Source organism: Bubalus kerabau, chromosome 21 (genome assembly GCF_029407905.1).
Source record: "Bubalus kerabau isolate K-KA32 ecotype Philippines breed swamp buffalo chromosome 21, PCC_UOA_SB_1v2, whole genome shotgun sequence".
NCBI lineage: Eukaryota > Metazoa > Chordata > Mammalia > Artiodactyla > Bovidae > Bubalus > Bubalus kerabau.
Genome location: NC_073644.1, coordinates 26147129 through 26174302, shown reverse-complemented (window position 1 = coordinate 26174302; position 27174 = coordinate 26147129). Strand labels below are relative to the sequence as shown.

Below are 27174 nucleotides of genomic sequence, written 5' to 3'. Positions count from 1 at the left end.
TTTGTACAAAATGGTGGCAAGTCAATTTACTATTTCTAACAAAATAGAAAGCATCTATTTTTAGCAATGTGACTATGACCTGAGTCCTTGAATAGTGAACTCCACTTGTGCTTGATTTGAATGTGTATTGCAAACTCCCTGGAGGTGCATTCACAAGTCAATATGAAAATGCATTATACCAGAAAGTTAAATTCTTGCTTTAGAATCAAATGGAATGCATTTGGTCTAATGAATAAAAAGACACATTTCTTTATAACTAATGCTATAACATATATATACACATATGCATGTGAAAAGTGAAAGTCATTCAGCCATCTCTGACTCTTTGATACCCTGAAGATTATAGCCTGCCTGGCGCCTCGGTCCATGGAATTCTCCAGGACAGAATATTGGAGTGGGTAGCATTAGCATTCCCTTCTCCAGAGGATCTTCCCTAACCAGGGATCCAACCCAGGTCTCCTGCATGGCAGGTAGATCCTTTACCATCTGAGCCACCACCCTGCATACTGTTGTTGTTCAGTCACCCAGCTGTGCCTGACTCTGCGACCCCATACACTGTAGCACACCAGGTCTCCTGCATGCATAAATAAAGTACCCAGTACCCACCAATTGCTTAGAAGTTAAGCTTTCCTAAAAGTTAACAGTTGCAATACAGTATTTAAGCATAAGAGAAAAACAAAACAAAACACAATTCAAACAAATCAAAACTAAAAAAAAACCTGCCAAGTACCTTTAATTAAGTGGAATTAAAGCCTATAGAATGAAAGATATGTAACAAAGAAGAGGAACATCACTTTAATTCATATGACACACTTAATTTTAAATATTTATAGAAATGAATGCTGGTAGAAATTTGATATCAGTAGACCTCTAGTGGTTATTAGAGTAAATGATAATTTTACTATTTTCCATTACTGCCTCTTACAGAATAAAACAAAAAGTATTCAAGTATACCAGCATATTACTTTCCATGGCAACAGTGCAAATATTAGCAAATATCTATTTATGTCTTCGGAAAAACAATATAAAAAAACAAAACTAACTTCTAAAGTAAGTTGGCTACAAGCCACCAAATAAGAACATTCTAGTCTGGCTATGTTTGAAAAATACCTTTACAGGTTTTAAAATCCAGATATTTATCTTTCCCATCACAAAATAATTTCCATGAAGAGAGGAATCCAATGCATATTTTTGTGTTATTTCTTTTCAACTCAGTTGAAATACGCTAGCATTTTCCTGAAGCCAAGATATTTTAATATAAATTTAAACATTTAGATTAATGAATGCATACTTTTATTTGCAAAGCAATAATGACCAATGAATACATGCTTTTATTTGCAAAGCAGACAATAAATGTGTGTTTTCTCTTTACTTTAGAATGAAATGAGTGTCAATTTTTGAGGATGATAGTTTATAAAACTCTCAGCGTTGGTCAGGTCACAGAAAGTCACAATAGGTGGACACAAAAAGGATTCTAACTGCAGGTAAAATGCCTCAGGTGAAGTTAATTTCCTTCTTCTAAATTCAAGTTATTGTTATTAATGATGACTTTTGCCCTTTATCAATAAAGACGATTGGCAAGATGCAAAAGATGCCTTGACTTGCAACAGCACTCTTCGGGTGACATTATATTAATATATTATAGTCAGAGAACAGACCCCAGGAGACAATGCCACACTGTAACAAGCCAACCACCTTCCATGAGTAAGAGCATGTTCCTTTCCTACATATTATCAAATAATTCATTTTAGAAAGGTAAGTGGAGGAGAAGACAAAACATTTAGCATGTCATGTTCAAGATAATTACGTGTACATAAAGACAAGCCAATATGAAAAGCAGTAATTCAGTAATTACTCACACGGGATCAACGTATACAGTTTGAAAACATCTGTTTTGATATGGAGGAGGATTTCTAAAATGCCGAGCGATCATTTATAAAAGAATATAGGTATAAATTGAACCTGGTATCCAATTTCCTACAAAGTATTTAAAAAAGGAGGGAAGTTGATCAAAGTAATAAATTTAAGGTAACTGTGAAGGTTCCCTCAGAAAGGGAACCTAACTTAGGGCTTTGTTGCAGATTCAATGATGGTTACCACTGACATGGTCACCAACTCAAGTGTACAAAAAAGAACAGTTTCCTTTATAACTGATTTCAGTTTATTGGCCCCACTTCTGGTCATGGAGGGAAATTTACAACAAATGAATGTAGTTCAGTCATTTCCAGCAAAAACTCAGTCTTTTTTGTGTAACAGCTCAGTCTCTCTGGTAAACTAATCATGGTTCAAACCTCCACCACCACCACCACATACACCCCTCTCTGTCTTCTCTCTCTAGGAGCCTCAAGGACGCAGTGTTGTATGAAGCTTCGAAAGGTTTAAGTGAGAAGGAAAGAGAGGGCGCTTTTTTTCTGTCTTTACTGTTCCCCGTGAAAGGCTTTCTCATCAGATGTCTATCCTTATTGAATCTGCTGATGACCATGACCTGCCAGGGATTCCAGTGATAATTTCAGGGCTTTTTCATCCCAACCATGGAGATTCATCCAGCTAAGCAGATCTCTCAGCTGCTTCTTCCTGCCAGTTCATCCCAGGTTGGTACGTGTTTGTAAGACTTTCCTTTAATCTACTGTGTTATCTTAGTACCTCATGCTACTGCTATTGCACCCTTCATATGCTACGTTGGACACATGGCATCTATGAAGTTTGCAGTTTTTCTGAATACCTCGTGGGTAATGAGACCCACCCTCACTTTGTTCTTTTATCCTTCAAGCATATTTCAATTACCTGCTACCCTGTCCATGGCCACAGGACTTTTCCCAGAAAACTATGCAGCTCATCCCTCTAAATTGCCCCGTTCGACATATAGTTGGACCATTAGCTTCTTCAAGGAGGAAAAAAATTCTTATGTAATTATGCATTCTTGTCCATTCTATAATTTATTCATTCAGACCTCTAGGCTTTGTTCTTATTTTAAGCCAATTTCTTAGAATTCTATTTTATGTTTGGATCTTGCCATTGAAAGCCATGGTTTTAAAGGTATATATCTATGCTATTAATTTTTAAATATCCAGTACTCAAAAACGAAGCAATTGATTTTTTATTCTTTCTATACCATGCTTTGCCTGAGGGCAATTCATCTGGAAAGCCCTAGTTTCTGCTTGAGAGGCAATGTGGCTAGTAGAAGGATTTGAAAAACCAAGCACACACAATTTAACATCAAAATATTGCTCCATCAAATATTTCACCTTAACAGTTTCCATAGTACACAACTTTTGCAGTCTGTTGTTTCTGCTGGAAGTGCTTGTGTGTGTGTCCTTTTTCAGCTGAGAACTGATGTTCATCTTCTGGACCTATGTCACTTCTGAGTGGTATTTCCAGCTCTTCCAAGTGAAAGTGAAAGTGGCTGAGTCGTGTCCCACTCTTTGTGACCCCATGGGCTATACAGTCCATGGAATTCTCCAGGTCAGAATGCTGGAGTGGGTAGCCTTTCCCTTCTCCAGGGGACCTTCTCAACCCAAGGATTGAACCCAGGTCTCCTGCACTGCAGGCAGAATCTTTACCAGCTGAGCCAGCAGGGAAGCCTGTCCATGGCCAGGTTAAATTCAGGCCCCTGCTGTACTCTCTCATGAGGAAGTCTTCTTCTCACAGAGGTTGTTACAATTTGTAAGGATAAATCTAGTCGTGTAACCCCAACCCACTAGGCTCTATATCAGTGTTAACAGTATAGACCCCTTTTCTGCTTTGCACACTACTACATTTCTAACACTTTATATAGTAGTTCTCATACATAGTAATGACCACAGTAGATGGTCAGTAAATTCTTATTGTAAATGACTATATTATCTTATTGGTTCCTATCATAGATTATGATTTTGTAAAGCAAGTATTACTCCTAATTGAAAATGGAGGGTTCTTGGACTAATAGTATGTAAAATGACATGCATCAGGAATACATAGGCCACATCATAGAAATTGGATCTAAACTTTGGTCCTGTGCATCCTGGTCCACTGCTGTCCATCATGCCACGTCCTTGTTCATTGTCATTTCTACTTTTAATAATAGTTGAAATCCGGTTTATAAAGAATTCTTAGTAAATGCTTGCTTAACAAGGTAAAATATTATTTTATAACCAACAGAGCCATAGTTTAATGGGAATAAAATAGGAGACATGGTTTAATTTGGCAATAATAATAATATGTGATCCAAAAAACTATCTTGCTTATTAAACATCATGATAGTATTATTATAACATCACAATAGGATAAGAAACATTTTTCAAAAGTAAGTGAAAATACCCAGTCTATTGAACTTATTTATAAACTGTTCATACCCAGAATAACATTTTGTAGTCTTTTTTTAAGAAAGCAGGGATATACCCTTATCTATAAATGTAAATGTAGAAGTTGGCCTATTTACAGACTGGCTGGCTGACAAGTCCTCTAACACATGTAGGGATACTGACAATTGTTAGACAAAAAATATGCCCAAGCGGTAAATGGTTCTATCATTAACCACTCAATTTACCAAATATAAATTCTCAAAACCACAGGCTCTCACAATCATCTAACAAATTTTACCAGTCTACTTTTGTTCTTTACTTTGTAAATGCAAGTAATTTTAATTTATAGTATTAAAAGTTTTCTTTTGAAGTTTGATGTTTTATTTCGAAAGTTTGCTCACATTTGTGTAGCACTGAATATAAGTCTATTTCACTTAATCTGGATAATTTCCACTTTCTGTACCCTTTAATACCATTTTTTAAAAAGTTTTATTACATGAACATGACTATTATTGTTATATAAAGTATGCTATTTTAAGACATGTGACTTGTCTGATTGATATTTCAAAATAACCTATTCATCTAGATGCTTTATGCAGGAAAATGGTACTCTATCCAAAAAGTTGTACATTTTTTTTTGTTATTTCATACAAAGCAAAGCTGAAATGTTATCCCCCAAAAGCTTATTGGCATAACAAATCATTATTGGCATAAGCAGATGGTCATGAATGACAAGTGCTTTTTTCCCTCTCTTCTGCAAAACTTTGGTCTTATTATTTAGAATAAAACATTGTAAAGTAAAATGAGAAGATTCAAAACAAGGAGTGCAGGAGAGGAGGTAAATTACAATTTCTCATTGTCCTTTCCATACAAGGGAAGAATGGGGGAAATGAAAGAAATTGTCAAAAGTCAATTACATATTTAACAGATAAAAGGAAATATGAATTTTAAACACAGGGCAATTACTGTCAAGAATACTATTGAAATACACAGAATTTAAGTTTGCTACTCCCACTTTAGAAAACTAGGCAAAATCAATAGATTTCAATGGCTAGAAATAATATTTTAATTTCTTCATAACAATGCAGAAACAAAGATACATGCATGAAAATAGTGAAATATGCGGACACATCTGCAAGTAGCTATTATAGACACATTAAAAAGCACAGGCAATCGTAAAGTATTAGAATATTAATGCTTTGTTCAGAAAATAAGAACTTGATGGGATGGTTGAGCATGCCTGGCATAAAGTAATGTGTGTAAGTAAGCACAGTTACAGAATATAATAATGCAAACATTGCAGACTTGGGTGTGGGGCAACGTGAAAACTCATCTTTAAAGATGCAGGCTCCAGATCCAGAATTCCTGTGTTCCAATCTTAATTCTAGCACCTAGCAACTGGATAGGAGAAGGCAATGGCACTCCACTCCAGTACTCTTGCCTGGAAAAATCCCATGGATGGAGGAGCCTGGTGGGCACAGTCCATGGGGTCGCTAAGAGTCGGACACGACTGAGCGACTTTACTTTCACTTTTCACTTTCATGCATTGGAGAAGGAAATGACAACCCACTCCAGTGTTCTTGCCTGGAGAATCCCAGGGACGGGGGAGCCTGGTGGGCTGCCGTCTATGGGGTCGCATAGAGTTGGACACGACTGAGGCGACTTAGCAGCAGCAGCAGCAGCAACTGGATAAAGATAATAACTTAGCCGCGGCTTCTTCATCTATGCCATGAAAATAAAAGCTTCCACTACTTCATAGAATTGATGGGAAGTTAATTCTTGGGATAGTACCTGGCATACTGTAAGCAGTTAAGATGCTTTATTTCTCCTCATCATCTATCTTCACTTTCATATAGAAATATGTAAAACAATAATCTGATTTTATATGGTTGAATCCAGATAATAGTTTAGATGTTTTTCATCAACTCTAAAATAGAATTATGCACACAACACGTACAGATGTGAGAGCTGGACTACAGAGAAAGCCAAGTGTTGAAGAACTGATGCTTTCAAATTATGGTGCTGGAGAAGACACTTGAGAGTCCCTTGGACTTCAAGGAGATCAAACCAGTCAATCCTAAAGAAAATAAAACCTGAATATTCATTGGAAGGACTGACAATGAAGCTGAAGCTGCAACACTTTAGCCACCTGATGCGAAGAGTCGACTCATTGGAAAAGACCTTGATGCTGGGAAAGATTGAGGGCAAGAGGAAAAGGGGGTGACAGAGGATGAGATAGTTAGACAGCATCACTGACTCAAGAGACATATATCTGAGCAATGTCTGAGAGATAGTGATGGACAGAGGAGCCTGGCATACTGCAGTCCATGGGGTTGCAAAGAGTCAGACGTGACTTAGCAACTGAACAACATGACATTTTAGTTAGATAAACCACTCATGCTGTTGACATTCATTGAGAATTAGCGCGTCCTCCTTGACACCAATTTAGAACACTTGTCTTTGTTCAGTGTACTAAACTCCCCCATACCCAAAGTGCTAATATGATTTTTCTTGATCCCTTTATCATAGATTTGAATAAAGTCACAGCTGAGCAGTTATAGCTCTTCCTTGTGGCTCAGTCAGTAAAGAATCTGCCTGCAATGCAGGAGACCCAGGTTCAGTTCCTGCATCGGGAAGATCCCCTGGAGAAGGAAATGGCAACCCACTCCAGTATTCTTGCCTGGAGAATTTCATGGACAGAGGAGCCTGGTGGGCTACAGTCCATGGGATCACAAAGAGTCAGACATGACTGAGCGACTAACACACAAGCAGTCATGATTTGTATCTGTTATTACTATGATGCATAGAATCTATTCTCCAAGACGTTGTTATACCATAGCAATAACGAGATGTAGTGGATATGTTAGTGAAATAAATCTGCACACTGAAAGATAGGCAGATGATATCTGACTGTCAAAACACTAAAAAATTCTGAAATGTATATAAATATTTGAGGTTGTCAAAGCCTTAATAATGTTGCTGTTGAAGAAAATCCCAAGACCCTCCAGTACCTGAGGACCTCAGGATAAATTTTATGAAAAACACTTGAAGGAAAACAACCATTACTGTTGAAAGCGCTAAAATTCTCTCTCCCTCCTCCCTTCCACCCCTCTATATACACATACATATATATGCAAATACTTATGTAGATACATGCATTTGGGAAGGAATAGAAATAAGGGCTTTTATAAATGATGTTCTTAAAGAAAAAGAGAAAGTTAATTTCACATTTTGGCAATACCCATGAGTCCTTGTGTCAATATAGTTTCTTACTAAAGGCATGGAAGATTGGCAGCAAAAAGAAGAAAGAGATGATTCTGCATGATTCTTGCAGTCAAGGCTGGAGGGGAAAAAGGGGAAAGTGGGAAGTCTGTTCCTTCAGCAATCACCCTGGTTTTCTAAGCATTCATCATAGCAATATTTTGGAATTAAAATAACTCTTTAAAGATGTGAAAGGCTGCTGGGAAAAAGACAGGGATGTCTCCATCATTGTTTAATCCTTTTCTCTAGTATGAGAAAACATTTAAACCAGTTTAGAGATACATACATCACCAACTCAATGGACATAAGTTTGAGAAAAGTCCGCAGATTGTCCAAGACAGGGAAGCCTGGGGTTCTGCAGTCCATAGGATGGCAGAGAGTTGGACATGACTCAGCGACTGAACAACAACAGTGATACACAAAAAATAATGGAGTCCTGTTTATTTTTTTAAAGAAAAATGATTCATCAGGATGAAGGTAACAGAAAATGTTATAGAAGAAAAAGAGAATCCAAAAGGGGAAACACTCAGAGTGTTCTGGGGCTGGACTTAATCTTACTTAATCTTAACTCCTAGAGGAGTTATCTAGGCTTCTCAAGTTTCAAATGTAGAAATGGTTGTCCAAATATGTTTATTCTTAAGGCTGCAAAATTAGTTACTGGCAGAGCTGGGACAAGAATTCAGGTCTCAACATTTAAGAGTTGCTGTATGTTGCCTTGTGAGTGAATTCAGTTTCAGATCTCAAAGCTAGTTTATTATTCCATTGCTCCTGACAAGATTTGGGAGGCAGACAATGGAGACAGTACAGACAGGTAGCGGAACTCCAAATTAAGATGTAAAGAAGACAGCTGACTACTCAACTCACGGGCTAGCAAAATCAACTACTTATCTAATATTTGGTAAGAAAAAGTGGATCTAAGAGTTGAATACATCTTCACTACAGAAGCAAATGAAGAAACTTTAAAACATCATTTCAATTAAAAATCTACATTCGACTGTATGTCAAACACTGCTTGCTGCTGTTTAGTTTTGAAGTCACATCTGATTCTTTTGTGACTCCATGGATTGTAGTCTGTCAGGCTTCTCATGTCCATGGATTCTCGAGGCAAGAATACTGAATTGGGGTTGCCATTCCCTTCTCCTGGGGATCCGTGTGACCCAGGGATCAAACTCTCATTTCCTGCATTAACAGGCAGATTCTTTACCAGACGCAAGGATGCACAGTCAGTGAGTGAAAGTGACTCGGTCATGTCCAACTCTTTGCAACCCCATGGACTATAACAGTCCATGGAATTCTCCAGGACAGAATACCAGAGTGGGTGCCTTTCCCTTCTCTGGGGATCTTCCCAACCCAAGGATCAAACCCAGATCTGCCCACATTGCAGGTGGATTCTTTACCAGCTGAGCCACAAGGGAGCAGATTCTTTACCAGCATGCAAGGACGCACAAGATACACTCATTTCCTGCCTTATGGTGCTCCCCATCACAAAAAGTGAGACTGATAAGAAAACAATTATACTATAAATTTATAATGAATATAATTAAATATCCTTTTTTCTTTAAAACCCTCCAACTATCCTTTCCTTTTGTCAACCCACAATCTAATTATGATCTTTGTAAACCCAATAAATAAAGATTTCTTATGGTCAATTTGGCCTCATTTTGTAACTGCTTTATGTCTCTGTACAATTCTCATGTAGCAGCAGCTTCAAAGCCTACTCAACACTGAGATTATTTTTGCCTCGAGGATAAAGCCATTTTATAAAAAAATAAGAGCTAGCTTCCCCCACAGTAGCAACAAGAAATTTGTAATAACCAAAGCATGGCATTGGCTTTACAGTGGGAGTTTATAAAGGCTAGCTAGGTGATAGTACGAAGAAACAAAAACAATTAGGAAAAAAGGTATTTTTGCTCAAGACTTTCAAATTAGGAAAATCCAAGAGGTTCTGATTCTATAATGTGGCCAGACTCATGGATTTGCAGGTTCAAGTTTTATCTGAATACATTCACAAAGGATATGTACTTTCTAACAGCTCTTCTGTGTGACATGAATTCTTGACCTTATTTTTGTATTATTGGACAGACAAAACTCAATATTCAAAGACTAAAGGGTCTAGTATTTTCTATTTGTTTCCAATAGAATTTTGGCATCACCTAGGGGAACAGAAACATTGAACACTGGATTCATATGTAAAAATAATAATAATAATAATAAGTAGAAACCTCAATTAAATAGAGTCGGAGGATCAGAAAGAAAGTTTCATACTCTGCAATGATAACAGAGCCCAACAGGAAGAAAGATACCTCTTGTTTCCTGGCACAGACTCAGTCAACAAAAAACCCATGGACTCTTCATTGACTACAATCGTCCAACTCCCTTTTGCCCTCTATAAAAGAGGGCTCCTTCTCGTGTATGTGAGGACTTCTATGAGGCTCCTCATGATTAAAGACCCTAAAATAAAACTCTGCTGAGCCTGAATAAACCCATCTTTCCTGGAGAAATATCTGGCAGTCTATTTGTTTTATGTCAGCATTTTGGAAACTATTCAGAAGTCAGAGAAAACACCTGAAGATTCCTGGGCTGGTGGGCAAACGAGTGTGAGACCAACAATTGAGCCCACTGTTCCCCACTGCTTTCTTGCCAACCTTGCAGTTTGCAGGTATATCTTTCCCCTCAATCTGAGTTCACACCCTGTTTGTGTTTGAAGCTCTTCAGACTTGTGATCTACTTTAAGGTTTTGTCTATCTAGTTAAGGCTTTGTCTGTATGTGAGCACTCACTCAGTACTGTGGACTGAATTTGCTATCAGACTGTTTCAACCAAAGCTGGCTGAGAAGCCATCTGCCCATTCCTTTGGGAACACGGGCTGCTTCACTAAATCTGTGCAAGTTCAGCCATCCCATGGGTCCAGTCTTTTGGAATAGGGGCTGTTTTATGGCAACTGGCTGGAAAGCCTTTGGCCTGGCTCCTCCAGTACCACACTGTATACTTAGACTATCTGGTATTAGGGCTAAAGGCTATTCGCACTGGAAGCTGTGTAAGCTGGAAGCTATTTGAAATTGAGCTGTTTAAAGCTGTAGGTTATTTAAGCTGTTTGAAAATTGTTCTTTTACTCTAGACAAAAACCCCTGAGAAATAGATTCTACTATCTAAATATTATGAAGGTTCCCCTTCAAGACGTTTATTTAAAATTTATGTTTAAAAACCATGGCATTTCCTCATGTACATTTCTAACTAAATGGACTGACTTGACCAAAGGCAATCTACAATATCAAAGGCCATTATGGAGAACTTTGGAAATTACCAAACTTAATTTCCTGGAAATGGAATTGGACTTCATAACTCAGAAATTTCCAGAACTGAGTGCAATCTTTATTTTGATTTACTAGTATTTGCAAGTTTTCTAACTTTATGAGGAGTCTAAAATTGCCTCTCTGAAAGATTTTAAGATTGTGCAAACAAATGATTAAAGAAAGAAAAATGGCTCCCAAAGCCCCAGGCTCTTCCTCCTTTAATTCTTTGTCTCAGATGTGGCCACTGGTGCCATCCTGTCTCTCTCCCTTGACTTCTCCCTTCAGACTTGGCCTTCAGCACCATCTTCCTCTTTCCTTCCCACAACTATGCCTCTTCTAATATCCCCAGTTCCTTCACACCAATTCTCTCTCCAAACTCCCCCTTTTTCTGAAACTCTTCCCTCTCCCTTTTTACCTGAAGTTACCTGGATCTGCCGCTTTAAAATTAAACCCTCTGAGGATCCAGAGGCTAAACTCTTAATTACTTATATTCCCTGGACTAAAGCTGAACTGTGAGCCATAGTTAAAGATCTTCCTAAGGTAACTGAAGATCTTGACAGACTTGCTGAAGAATTTAATATGGTCATTTAAACTTATCAACCTGGTTTCATAGATTTATATCAGTTCGCTTATAAGACTGTTGGTAAAGGTCAGGCCCAGCACTGGATGAAAACCACTAATTGGGAAAATGCTGAAACGTCTCTGGAATTAAAATCAGGAGACCAGCCTGCTAACTTACACACGAGCAGGCTTGAGCATTTGCTAGGCGACTTCATCACTTTCCCAAGGGCTTTCCCAGAACTTGCTAACTGGAACAAGATTCCAGCCTGCAAACAAAAATCTGATGAATCTGTTCATGACTTTACAATCAACTTCAGATTATTTTAAAGAAAATTCTGATCTTCCTTCAGATGTTGGTTCCTCCCAGGTAGTTTGTAACTCCCTGTTTATTCATGGGCTGAACTGGGACCTTTCTCTTCTAGTGAACTGGGCCAGGATGGAATGGGAACTGGGTCCACTTCAGCTTTAGTGAATTTGGCAAACCAGTCCTCTCACACCCGAGGTGAGTCACCTAAAAGGGAGATTATCAAAATTCTTAATCTTCACATCCGGCAAATGAAGACTCCTAAATGAAATCAAAATCCTCTCGGTTTTTGCTATTATTTCAAACAGCCAGGACATCAGAAAAGAAACTGTTACAAATTTAGGGGTGCTTTCTAACCAGTCTTGCCAATACCTTCCCAGCTCTCAATGACAAGTTTCCAGAGAACTATAGGGTTCTTCCCAAGTCTCTCTCTTATTTGGCTTGGAGAAGCATTTTTCCAGACTGTGGATGAACCTCTTTCAATCCTAATTGACACTGGAGCCACATTCTTGGTGCTCAAACACAGACACAGAGTACTAAAACAGTTCTAGTGGGAATTGCTAAGGAACCTGTCTTGGAACCTACTTACTATTCCCATTTGTTAAAGCCCTTTGAGAAATATACACCCCGGTTTTCCCTCTTTCGTTTCCAGTGCCTATACATTTATTAGGCTGGGAGTTTTTAGAGAAGTATCATGCTGGAATTTCTTTCTCTCAAAAGGAGTAAATAATTCTAAAATTTCATGGTAGTCATCAAAGTAACCAACCAGGTGAATTAAACAACCCTTTGGCATCTTTAATTTGTTCCATCTCTGATAGTACTAGAACAGACTCTAGAAACACTCTTTATTCCTACTGAATCAGTTACCAAAATCCTTTTGGACACCTCCAAATGACAGTGGCAAAATTCATAGCACACCTTCCATCAAAATTCAAAGCGATGCCTCAAAACCTTTTCCCAGAATCAATCAATACCCTATAAGTAAAGCAGCTCTTCAAGGCATAAAACCCATAATAGAAGATTTCAAGGCTGAAAGGTTCATTATTCCTTGTCAAAGCCCCTGTAACACTCCTATTTTACTGGTGAGAAAATCTAAGGTCTGAGAATGGAGGTGTATCTAGGACTTCTAAGCAATAAACAACATCATTACACTCTGTTGTTTCTAACCCTGATAGGTTACGAGTCTTCATTCCTACCAAAAGTAAATTCTTTACTGTAATTGACCTACGCAGTGCATTCTTTAGTATTTCAGTTGATGAAACCGGTCAATACCTTTCTGCCTTCACTTGGGAAGGAAAACAATTCACCTGGACAGTAATGCCTCAGGGTTTTACTGAGAGCCCTTATTTCTTGCAAATCCTAAAGGCTGATCTGATACAAAGTTCCCCAGAGGCTCAACTTTGTTGCAATATGTGTATGATTTGCTTCTTTGCTCCTTTTCAAGCCTCCTCACAGGAAGATTGTGTCCAAGTGGTAGCGCTTTTGGCCTTAAAGGGACAGAAGGTTGCCCAAAATTTTTTAGTTTGTCCAAACCCAGGTTCAGTATTCATAGCATATGATATCTGAACCAGGGCTTCACCTAGATACAGACAGGCTTCAAACTGTCCTAAATTTTCCCAAACCCAAAACGAAGTGCCAGCTGCAAGGCTTTCTTGGGCTTGTTAGTCATGGCCAAAATTGAATTCTAAATTTCTCTCTCATGGCCAAATCTCCATGTTTTACTAGGGAACAATAACCCCAATCAAATTATATGGGAATAAGTGACTTGCTTAGCCATTAAGGCCTTAAAGGCGAGTCTGATGAACTCATCTGCCCTTGGGCATCCCAATTATTAGAATACGTTTTTTCTTTTTCTATAGTGTAAAGGAAGGAATGGAGTACTTGCCCAAAGACATAAGGACCACCATCACCCATAGGGTGTTACAATCAGCACCTGGACCCTGCCCCTTAGGGCTACTCCCCTGGTCTTAGAGCCATTACCACCACTGTTTACTTGGTTAAGACCTTCAAGAAAAGTGTTGTGGGATTTCTTTCAACCATTTTTGTACTTCATGCATTTCAGTGCCATTTTTGTACCACTCCTGAATTCTCATCATACTCATTCCTCATTCATCACCTCACCTCCCTATGAAGTCCTAGTAATTGCTCCTCATGTAACTCTTTTACACTGTAGCAATCTTCAACCCTACCACTTTCCTCCCCTCTGTCACTGAGGAAGTCCTTCACAACTGCTCAGCACTAATGTAGCACCTCCTGACACCTCGCAATGATCTACAGTAAACTTCTCTGGAGTTCTCTGGAGTGACCCTGTCACAGTTTGCCATCAGAGACAAAGACCTTATGAACCACACCTTGTAACCTGGAAACTTCACCTATTGGAAAGAGCACTTCCAGAAGAATGCCTCAAACTCAACGGAGATGTCCCTATTAGGTACTTCTAGCCCTAGCCCCACCAAACTCCAAGAAACAGATTCTTAGATTCAAATGACGCATCTACAGAAAGCACTGAACCCTGAATAGACCCTGAATGCGTATCGTCTGGTGATATGAAAGGAAAAATTTCCTAGAATTTAAGCAGGTGAAATTTGATAAAATAACTTTCCCAAGATATCAGGACCAGGCCTGTTGGAATAGATGTGGACCAAACTTTTGATGATGACATAACACTTCAGGTGTCTATGATCTTGATAACATATAGACCTGAGACTAAAAAAAAAAAAAAAAAAAGTGCCTGAGAGTTCTCCCTAGTACCGTTCATCATTATTCAAATTTGACCTCAATAGTTTTCTAATCTGTGCATTTTTTCTCTGACATGAAACATTACTCTTAGGAAAGGTCCTTTCTGACACTGAGGGGCAAAAAGCCATTGAAACTATATAAAACCTTACTCGTGGCCAGTGATGCTTTCAGAGAAAGAACTTGCTCTAAAGGGGAAAATGAAAAAAAAAAAAAAAATCAACGTAAACTTGAATTAAATAGAGCTGGGAGACAAGAAGGGGAAAGTCATGCCCTGTAATGACAACAGAACCCAACTGGAAGAAGACAGACTTCACTTGTTTCCTTGGAAGGATTCAGCCAATGACAAGCCATGGACTCTTTGTTTACTATAACACTCTCAACTTTCTTTTCCCCTCTATAGAATTATTTTCCCCCTCTTACCACTTGAGAACTTACAAGTGTCTCACCATTACTGCAGACCACAAACTGTAATTCTCTGCTAATCCTGCATAAACCTATCTTTGATGGAGAAATATCTGGCAGTCTATTTGATTTCAGTCAACACATGTAATCATTTGTGAACCAACAATCACTACCATGAAGAAAATGACAAAATGCAAGAGCAATAATTGAAAACAAAGAACTAACTCAGAGGTGAAATATCAAGTTAATCCTCTACTGATCAGATTAGACTCTCGAAGGCAAGCCTAGAATCAAGCCAATCTCCCTCAATTTTCCAGAGGCCCAGTATCGAGCTAAAATTGGACTGGTCACTGGGGTGTTGAAATCAATAAGCTAAAATTTAATCAAGCACTCTCTTATATGAAAAATCACTTATATAAAATAAGAATCAAAAAGCAGAATTTTAACTTCATAGAAAAGTAAAATTTCAAATAATATGATCCTAAATACAAGAAGAAAATAATATTCCCCACAAAACCATATTAAATAAGTGTACAGCTCAGCATCTTTTTTTCATACTTAATCTTTATACATAAGTCAAGTTGCTATTTCTTCTTCTGCTTTCAGAAATAGAGAATTACTACTTAAAAGCTATTTCAAATGATTAAATACACTCACACCAAGATGCATACACAAGCATAATAATGTTACAAAAAAATCTAGCAATCAAAATGTCCTCTAAATCAAAGTAACATTCCTTACAATTAATTAATGATTTTCTCAATATAGCTTATAATAATACATTATATTTCTGCAAATTATAATATAATTACTTATAGAGCAACTGCAATGAAAAGAAAGCTCTCAAAAAACGTCATTAGCTTAACTACCTCATTTCAGAGTTAATCCAATAAATTTACTATAAAAATTATGTTTTAATCAGGCATTAGAATTTGTTTTAAGAAAAAAAAAAGCAGCATTGTATCATTTTCATGTATTTTAAATACAGAAACATATTCAGCTTAACAACTGAAAACAATAACAGAGCTAAGAATAGGTTCAATTTTGGAAGTCAAAAGCTTTATTCTATTTATGTAAAAAGAAAATATATTGACATTCTTTTAACTATTTTTGCTTTGTACAAAATTTCCTAAACAATTAGAAGCAGTTAAAAGAAAACCGTTTGTAGAAAAATGGAAATGCCTTACTCAAGACAACACAACATCTATAGAGAATTTAGTGTTAAGTCTCAACAAATTTTAATAGCTTTTGTACTTAAAAGTCACCATCATTAAAATTAACTACTAAATTTAATTTCCTATCACATTCCCTGTTATATATCATTTTTATTAAAAACATGCTTTATTAGATTTTCCAACTAAATTAAATGGCCAAGAGTAGTTGTTTTTATTGCTGCTTTGTATACTTTAATAATTACCAAAAACTATTCTGTTCAGCTAAATTAGATGCAATTTTAGTCACAAACATATTTTTACTAAAATTGTATTCACATGTACACAGGGTTGTAAAAAAGAATTGCATGTGTGTGTGTGTGTTCTTAAATACAGGGTGTACAATATTCAGATACAGCAGGCTGTAAAATATAATAGACTTGCAGAGAGATTTTTTTAAACTAATAAAGAATGCAGTATGCAACAAATTTCATAACAAAGAAGACAATTTTAACTGAAACGCATATAAACTCACACGATCCTCACCAGAAAAATGACTCAGAAAGTGGTGGTGGTTGGTTTACTCGCTTAGTCAGGTCTGACTCTTGTGACCCCATAGACTATAGCCTGCCAGGCCCCTCTGTCCATTGGATTCTCCAGGCAAGAATACTGGAGTGGGTAGCCATTCCCTTCTCCAGGGGATCTTCCTGACCCAGGGATCAAACTCGGGTCTCCTGCATTAGAGGTGGTCTCTGAATTGCAGGCAGATTCTTTACCAACTGAGTCACTGGAGAAGCCTGACATAGAAGGTACCACTGACCAAAAACAGCATTTGAGTATGAACTATACCTACATGACTCAATTCTGTTGCCACCTTCAAATTCCAAAACCATCAGATAGAAATGTGAGTGGTATCTTCAAAATTATAATCTGGAGTAGAGGCACCATCCTTTTTCCTTAGTCATCCTATCTGAGATGGGTCCCCCTAAATCTGTATTTTTAAAATAAGGTCCCAGGTAGGAGTCTATGCTGTCCATCCAGCATATAATCTCAACAAGGACAGAAGAAAAAATGTGACTGACACTGCAATATTGCTTTACACAGTTATTTATCTCACAACTAAATTGCTATTTTTACATTTACTCCCTTCTATGTTTACACTTAAAACAAGACTATGGTCATCTTATACATTTACTAGTCAAGACACATGCTTGCTGTACATGTGTATGCATCATTGTTTGGAAACAGAAATATATTCCAACTTCAAAAACTTTTTTCTTTAATAATTTTCATGTTCTATCAATATTTTAAGTTATTCGAGAGTTTGAACTATTAGGTTGAGTCAATATGGCAAGTTAATATGGTTCAGTGTAATATGTCATGTTTGTGTTCAGATATTAGAATACAAAATGTTTACTTATTATTTGCAGATAACATGGGTTCAGTTAAAGATGAACACATTAAAAATGAGTATTGTAATAAAACAAGTCATCTGAACTTTTTGGTTTCCCAGTGCATATGAAAGTTATCTTAACACAATATGCAGTCAGTTAAGTGTACAATAGCATTATGTCTCAAAAAATAATGTATATAACTTAAAATAGTTTATACTAAAAATGTCATCGTCTGAACCTTTCATGAGTCCATCTTTTTGCAATAGTAATATTGATCACTAAGCTTTTGCATCAAAAATCACTGATTGCAGATCACCATAACAAATATAATAATAATAATAAAAAGGTTAGAAATATCAATATTACAAGAATTACAAAAATATGACAGAGACAAAAAGTGACCAAATGCTGCTGGAAAATTGGCACTGATATACTTGCTCAATATAGGGCTGCCATAAACCTGCAAGTTGTAAAAAACACAGTATCTGCTAAGTGCAATAAACTGAAGAGCAATATTAGTAAAATGTACTGAATTACCTATAATATAGTGATAGCCTATGTAAATTATTACTTAACTTTCATTAAACTGATATTTATGCAAAAAAATTACCTGCTCTCAGCAGTAAGACCTAAAGTTCTTTGAAGTTTATTATAATTAATCATTATTATAAGATGTATATGGGCTTCCCAGGTGGCTCAGTGGTAAAGAATCCTCCTGCTAATTCAGGAGATGCAGGCAATGCTGTTTCAATCCCTGGGTGGGGAAGATCCCCTGGAGGAGGAAACAACAACCCACTCTAGTATTCTTGCCTGGAGAATCCCACGGACAGAGGAGCCTGGTGGGCCATAGGGTCTCAAAGAGTCAGACATAACTGAGCATACATGCATAATATATATATATATATATATATATATATATATATATAAATGCACACTATGTTTGTATACATATAAACCATATTCTAATAATTGTATGCATATCAGCCACTAAATTCCAATTAATTATTTGCTGTGTATCAAAAATGGCCTAACCAATCAAAGCATATTAAAACCTTTTTAGAAAACAAATATGTGGAAAGGGAAATATCTTCAAATTCTGGCAAATGAATGATGCATTTCTAAATGCTATGAGAATTAGAAAACATATACTAGAAAGGAAAAAGTTGCCTTGAATATATTATTTAGAAGTCTATCATAGGTAAGTGATGTGAAAGTTGCACAGTCGTGTCCGACTCTTTGCAATTCCATGGACTGTAGCCCATCTGGCTCCTCTGTCCATGGAATTCTCCAGGCAAGGATGCTGGAGTGGGGAGCCATTTGCCTCTCCAGGAATCATAGGTAAAAGCTGAAATAAATGTTAATGCGCTTTAGGGGAATTCTTCCCTCACAAGTCTCTCTCCCTCTTTAATTGTTTCTAGACATTACACTACTTTGCTTGGCACATGGCCATTGTTAATTTTTAATGAATAAACAAGTCATTGTTTGATACATTAATGAAGTACCAAAATATTGCAAAAATTATCTCTACATAATTCCATTGAGTTGAGAGATAAGGCACATTCAATACCTTTTAGAGCAATATACTCTGTGATGTCACAACCAAAATAAAACAAAATGAGGGCCAAAGAGAAATGTATACAATTTTCCTATTGTAATCCCTTACAGGATTCTTCAATATCTGCAAATCAATCAATGTAATACACCACATTAACAAATTGAAAAATAAAAACCATATGATTATCTCAATAGATGCAGAGAAAGCCTTTGACAAAATTCAACATCCATTTATGATCAAAACTCTCCAGAAAGCAGGAATAGAAGGAACATACCTCAACATAATAAAAGCTATATATGACAAGCCCACAGCAAACAGTATCCTCAATGGTGAAAAATTGAAAGCATTTCCTCTAAAGTCAGGAACAAGACAAGGGTGCCCACTTTCACCATTACTATTCAACATAGTTTTGGAAATTTTGGCCACAGCAATCAGAGCAGAAAAAGAAATAAAAGGAATCCAAATTGGAAAAGAAGAAGTAAAGCTCTCACTGTTTGCAGATGACATGATCCTCTACACAGAAAACCCTAAAGACTCCACCAGAAAATTACTAGAACTAATCAATGACTATAGTAAAGTTGCAGGATATAAAATCAACACACAGAAATCCCTTGCATTCCTATACACTAATAATGAGAAAACAGAAAGAGAAATTAAGGAAACAATTCCATTCACCATTGCAACGGAAAGAATAAAATACTTAGGAACATATCTACCTAAAGAAACTAAAGACCTATATATAGAAAACTATAAAACACTGGTGAAAGAAATCAAAGAGGACACTAATAGATGGAGAAATATACCATGTTCATGGATTGGAAGAATCAATATAGTGAAAATGAGTATACTACCCAAAGCAATCTATAGATTCAATGCAATCCCTATCAAGCTACCAACGTATTCTTCACAGAGCTAGAACAAATAATTTCACAATTTGTATGGAAATACAAAAAACCTCGAATAGCCAAAGCGATCTTGAGAAAGAAGAATGGAACTGGAGGAATCAACCTACCCGACTTCAGGCTCTACTACAAAGCCACAGTCATCAAGACAGTATGGTACTGGCACAAAGACAGAAATATAGATCAATGGAACAAAATAGAAAGCCCAGAGATAAATCCATGCACATATGGACACCTTATCTTTGACAAAGGAGGCAAGAATATACAATGGATTAAAGACAATCTCTTTAACAAGTGGTGCTGGGAAATCTGGTCAACCACGTGTAAAAGAATGAAACTAGAACACTTTCTAACACCATACACAAAAATAAACTCAAAATGGATTAAAGATCTAAACGTAAGACCAGAAACTATAAAACTCCTAGAGGAGAACATAGGCAAAACACTCTCTGACATACATCACAGCAGGATCCTCTATGACCCACCTCCCAGAATATTGGAAATAAAAGCAAAAATAAACAAATGGGACCTAATCAACCTTAAAAGCTTCTGCACATCAAAGGAAACTATTAGCAAGGTGAAAAGACAGCCTTCAGAATGGGAGAAAATAATAGCAAATGAAGCAACTGACAAACAACTAATCTCAAAAATATACAAGCAACTCCTACAGCTCAACACCAGAAAAATAAATGACCCAATCAAAAAATGGGCCAAAGAACTAAATAGACATTTCTCCAAAGAAGACATACAGATGGCTAACAAACACATGAAAAGATGCTCAACATCACTCATTATCAGAGAAATGCAAATCAAAACCACTATGAGGTACCATTTCACACCAGTCAGAATGGCTGCAATCCAAAAGTCTACAAGTAATAAATGCTAGAGAGGGTGTGGAAAAAAGGGAACCCTCTTATACTGTTGGTGGGAATGCAAACTAGTACAGCCACTATGGAGAACAGTGTGGAGATTCCTTAAAAAACTGGAAATAGAACCGCCTTATGATCCAGCACTTCCACTGCTGGGCATACACACTGAGGAAACCAGAAGGGAAAGAGACACATGTACCCCAATGTTCATCGCAGCACTGTTTATAATAGCCAGGACATGGAAGCAACCTAGATGTCCATCAGCAGATGAATGGATAAGAAAGCTGTGGTACATATACACAATGGAGTATTACTCAGCCATTAAAAAGAATACATTTGAATCAGTTCTAATGAGGTGGATGAAACTGGAGCCTATTATACTGAGTGAAGTAAGCCAGAAAGAAAAACACCAATACAGTATACTAATGCATATATATGGAATTTAGAAAGACAGTAACAACAACCCTGTGTACGAGATAGCAAAAGAGACACTGATGTATAGAACCATCTTATGGACTCTGTGGGAGAGGGAGAGGGTGGGAAGATTTTGGAGAATGGCATTGAAACATGTAAAATAACATGTATGAAATGAGTTGCCCATCCAGGTTCGACGCATGATACTGGATGCTTGGGGCTAGTACACTGGGATGACCCAGAGGGATGGTATGGAGAGGGAGGAGGGAGGAGGGTTCAGGGTGGGGAACACATGTATACCTGTGGCAAATTCATTTTGATATTTGGCAAAACTAATACAATTATGGAAAGTTTAAAAATAAAATAAAATTAAAAAAAATAAAAAATAAAGGCAAATAAGCTAATGTGCAAAGATTTGAAAGGTGTGCCTCAACTTCTCTTTATAGTTCTATATTCCTATAGTCTTTTTTAAATGGCAAAAGGGAAAATATAATTTGTTGTGACTTAAAAATACATAAATCCTTTCTAGTAATAATCTAATAATATTTTTGAGTTTCATAAAGCACAAATTTTCCCTTATAAAGCTATTAATATTATACAATATGTTATTAACTCAGAAAAGTAATTCAGATGTCTCTTAGAAAAGTATTTCTCTATCAGAAGTTGAACATTGTGAACTGAATCTTTGTTTCTAAATCCAACACTTTTGCCAGATATCCTTTATTAATAATAAATTACCTGAGATAAGAACGAAAAATAAATCAGCTGTTTTTAGGCACCAATTCCAAATAAATAATTTACAAAAAAATACTATTTTGAGCTAGTCCACACTCCCACAAATCTCTAGGATCTGGATTGGACAACATAAGCCTTAAGCGACATTTCTATTTATAATCCATTGAAATAGATGGAAAAACAAGAATACTTACAAATTGATGAACATTCGAGTACAGAGCACCTCTAAGCTTTTCGATTCAGGAAAGCACTTTGGAATTCCATGGGCCACAACCACTACAGAGAAGAACCTGTTGCACAGTAAGCTCCTTATACTTCACCAGAGCTTAAAGGACCTCATAGTGTCCTGAGTAACTCAAATGATTATGTAATATGTTAAACAACTTTATCCTAAAGGCATTACTGAAGATAGCAAAAAAGTTTTACATAGTTTAATATATTTTAATGAAAAAATGGGTGAAGGTGGTCAAAAGGAACAAAGTTCCAATTTAAAATATGTAAATTCTAGGGACTTAATGTACAGCATGGGGCCTATAGTTAATAATACTGCACTGTAATTTGGAAGTTGTTTAAAGAGTAGATCTTAAAAGTTCTTGTCACAAGAAAGAAAAATTACAACTATATGAGGTGATGGATGTTAACTAGACTTTTTGTGGGGGTAATTCTGTAACGTATTACACACACAAAATTGTTACATTGTACATCAAAACTAATACGGGGAGGGAGGAGAGTTCAGGATGGGGAACAGGTGTATACCTGTGGTGGATTCATGTTGATATATGGCAAAACCAATACAATATTGTAAATTTAAAAAATAAAATAAAAAAATAATAAAAAAATTTAAAATATTAAAAAAAACAAAACTAATATGATGTGTTATGTAAATTATACCTCAATTTTTTAAATGAGGGTAAAATATTTCCTATACAAAGATTCAAAATTTCTGTGCATTTCTATATTTTAATTGAGTTAGGGCATTATAAACTTAAAATAAGTAAAAGAAATTGAATATTACACATCAATTTTGACACACTTTTTTCTTATCAAATTCATCATTCTGGTTTGTATTTTCTTCACCTTTACCTAATTATCTAGTCTGATGGCAAGACATTTCCTTTCTTTTCCTCTCTTTTTCCTATGTGCATTATATTATTATATCTACAAACTGATTTATATTTCATATTCTTTCTTTCCCTTGGTATTGAAGAGATTTAAAAATTGTCCATTACCATGTGAGATGAGAATCGAAGAAGTTTATTCTCACTATGTCCAATAACACACTGTTACACTTACCTGTGTTATAAATATGGGAAAGAGTCCTGAAAACTGACAATATGCTATTTCAATTTCTTTCCAATAATACCTTAAAGTAATTACTTAGTACTAAAGAAAATAGAATGCTTTAGCTTTAAAATGTTTATATTGTTCATATTTTATGAATATTAAACTGGAGTTTCATATGTTCATATTTCCTAGACTTCTCTTCAATTTCCATGTCTAAACTCCTCTCCATTGCCTTCTTAATATTCATCTTATTGGATTATTACTGAGATGGTCCTTCTCTGCCTACACCAGAGATGCAGTGTCCTTCACTTTGGGATGCACAGGATATTTCAGTGTCTATAAACATTTTTGGCTATAATGGTTGGAGGTAGGCAACACTGGCACGGAGTGGGTGGAGGCCAGTGATGCTTCAAAATCCCTGGACTAGACTAGATTGAAGCTGTGTTCAGGTTGCTACCATAATTGGATATGTTACCTCATAAGTCCTTACCCACTGATTACTAAAGATCAAAGCATATTATCCACAGAAAGCAACATACCCCCAGACCCGAGGTAGTCCTAGTATTCTACATCCCGACTGATTTCAAGGAGACACAAACTAAAAGTTTTAGTAGCACGGATTCTTATTTTTACAGAAGCAGGACTTTTCCCACATTGGCTCAATGAACTGTAACCAAAATCAAATGGTATGTGTATACTTTTATTCCTTTAGATTGTGTGTTAATTAAAGGCATAGGGACCATATCTTTTTTTTTTTTTACTGAACATTAGACTGTATATACTGGAGAAGGCAATGACAACCCACTCCAGTACTCTTGCCTGGAAAATCCCATGGACGGAGGAGCCTGGTAGGCTGCAGTCCATGGGGTCGCGAAGAGTCAGACAAGACTGAACGACTTCACTTTCACTTTTCACTTTCATGCATTGGAGAAGGAAATGGCAATCCACTCCAGTGTTCTTGCCTGGAGAATCCTAGGGACGGGGGAGCCTGGTGGGCTGCCATCTGTGGGGTAGCACAGAGTCAGACACGACTGAAGCGACTTAGCAGTAGCAGCAGCAGACTGTATATACGGACTTCCCAGGTAGCACAGCGGTAAAGAATTCACCTGCCAATGCAGGGGACACAGGAGATGTGGGTTTGATCCCTGGGTCAGGAAGATCCCCTGGAGGAGGAAATGGCAACCCACTCTTGTATTCTTGCTGGAGAAATCTCATGGAGAGAAGAGCCTGGTGGGCTACAGTCCATGGGGGTCACAGATCTGACATGACTGAGCATGCACACACACATAGTATCTACATCTTAGTATTCTAGAAGCTCTTAAAAAAGGTAATATGGATGAAAAAAGCAAGAAACAGACTACCGTAAATGATATAACCTATTTTTATAAAATGATGACAAAATCTTCTGAGTATGCACATCTGTGTATAAGCGTGTGTGTGTGTGTACACAGAGAAATTCAGGAATGATAGTTTGTCAGTATGGGTTACCTATGAGAGTGCCATTGTCAGGGAGAAAGAGAAAAGAAAATTACAAAAAATATGCAAAATGTACGTGACAAATCATGGTTACGGTGAAAAGTTAGATTTACATAATGGAGCATAATTATTTACATAATAGACTATTTAAGAAGTATGTCGAATGGAGAAACTGAAAGGAAATCAAAAACACAAAAGATTCCCTAATTAATATGATATTTATAGTATAGAAGAAAAACAGCCGATAAGAAAAATAGTATCATTTCATACCCTGATAAATCCTCTGAAGAATGTTAAAATTTAGGTAATAGAGAGGAGGAGAGAGTCCCGAGCTGAAGAAAGATATTAGGGCTTGGAGAGGCAAATGTGAGACTCATCACACATGAGTATGACTCATACTCATCTGGGTACAGATCATACTGAAAGCCAAGTGATTTGATGTGATCATCTAGGCAGTGAGCACGGAAGAGGAGACAGAGAAGGGCTGCACCCCAGCACACTCCGCCATGTATTGACTAGACAATGAAAAAGGAACCCAGAGACAGGCCCACCAGGAAGCAAATGGTGTGCGATCCTTTGATATTAGTAATGAGAAAGATGAAGGTCGCATCAAAGAATCAGGCCACATGAAGACTGCTGGGAGCACTCACAAGAGCAAGTAGAATGGGATGGTGAGGATGAAAGCCTACCTGAGATGAGCTGGGAGGAGTAGAGTGAGGAAGTGGAGATGAGACAGGTTCTCAGTTTTGCAGTAAAGAGTATCATGGGCGTGGGGCAGATAAAAGGGCAATGAGTGCATGGACTCCGTGGGATTAATGGCGGCCTCCTAGGGAGGGCCTTTATCACATCATGCGTGTATGTTGATTCTGGGGAAAACCTGTGAGGCAGGAGAAAGAAGAGGTAATTGCAATAAGAGGAAACTGCAAGAGAAGTGTGAGGAGAAGGCGTTGAACATGTCAGGGAAGGCTTAGGCTGGAGAAGGAACTACTAGGTATGGCCCTATCCTTGATGCATACATCAACGTACAATGAGAAAGGCATCAATGCCTTCTCCTAAGACGAAGTAATATTTGACATTATCCCTCCACGTTTTATTAAAATCAACATATATTTATGTCACATCAACTGTCTCCTAGCCAAAGATCCATAATAGACTTCAATCAAGCAAACAAAGGATTTGCATCATGAGAGACATCCTCTTATTATTTATGATCCCCAAAATTAAGAAGTAAAAAAGATGATGGTCAGGCAAAACATGTGCATATTATTAATAATATTATTAATAATATTAAGATACACACCCACCCAACTACACACACATATATATGGTTAGTCCATTATTCTGGTGCTACACATTTTTCATTAAAACACAAAATCTGAAAATCTACTAATATTTTAGAAGAAAAAAAGCAATTTATATCCATACCAGAAGAACTACATTCTTAGAAATTTCCCAAATAAGCATCATTTCTGTTGCAAGAGTTGTTATACTATGTAATGAGTAAAATGTGATTTTAAAGCCACTGATGACCAGTGTCCTGCTCCTTCTTTGTAACTCATGCCAACAAGGACACCAGCATCTTTTAGATTCATCTGAAGTGGGAACACAAGTCCCCCCTCACATTTTTAAAGACTTTCTGATTAAAACTAAGGATTTCTCGTTGGACAACATAAGAACACCAACAGCAGCTAGAAATGCAGCAATCTTGTACAACCAGTTTTTAAATCAAGTATCAGAGAAAACAAGTAAAGAGCTTTATTTGCTATCAACAGATGCAGGCACAAAAATACACAGTCAAAAAGCTCATGTAAATTTGTTAATTACCGGAATAATAAACTATTTTTGAATAAAATTGGACAATTTCCTTCTACTTGTAAGCCTGAATTTTTATCCGCAATTACCAAGTAAGGAACATTTCCTTGCATACAGGATATTATATTTACAAAGACAAAAATCTACACAGATAGTTTTAAAAAACCTCTGACTATACTAGACCTAAAGTGTGAATTGCTAAGCCTTCTCTACATGTCCAGTTTTCTCAACCTTAACTGCTCTATCAGGGACAGTGCAATGACTCAGGAATCATCAACAGACCCAGGAATGAAAGATCATGATCATTCTTTCCTTTAGAGCTGAATAAAACAGCTCAAAATCACAGCAAAAATCTTCTTACCCAGCAAAATCACTATGGTAAAAATTGTTCTTTTATAGCAATTGTTTTTTTTGGCTATTCCTTTGTCTTTTAGTAACATCAAAACATCCTCATTAATCTCTGACCATTATTAAACTCTTTATTCAGTCAGGAGAATAATGGTCCAAGAAACCAAACCTAGAAAACATCACAGAAACCCAAAGTCCACTAATGTAACTCATTTTAAGCTCAGAGTGCAAAACATGGGCAAGCTTGAATTTTATAACTAGCATTTACAGTTTTAATCCAAGTAGTTGAATCTAAGAATAATGAAGTGGATAACATAACCTTAGTGTACAGAAAAAAGTCTCCATAGAAACAGATAAAAAATTACCACCAGAATAAGAAGCGGTTGCTTTAATCA

At 36.8% G+C, this 27174-nt stretch overlaps 1 protein-coding gene across 16 annotated transcripts in view; it reads right to left on the bottom strand.

Annotated features, from left to right (window-relative positions):
- The window catches only part of NOL4 (nucleolar protein 4), a 555347-nt gene that overhangs the window by 281494 nt on the left and 246679 nt on the right, over positions 1 to 27174 (bottom strand). The gene's annotated exons all lie outside the window — the stretch shown is intronic.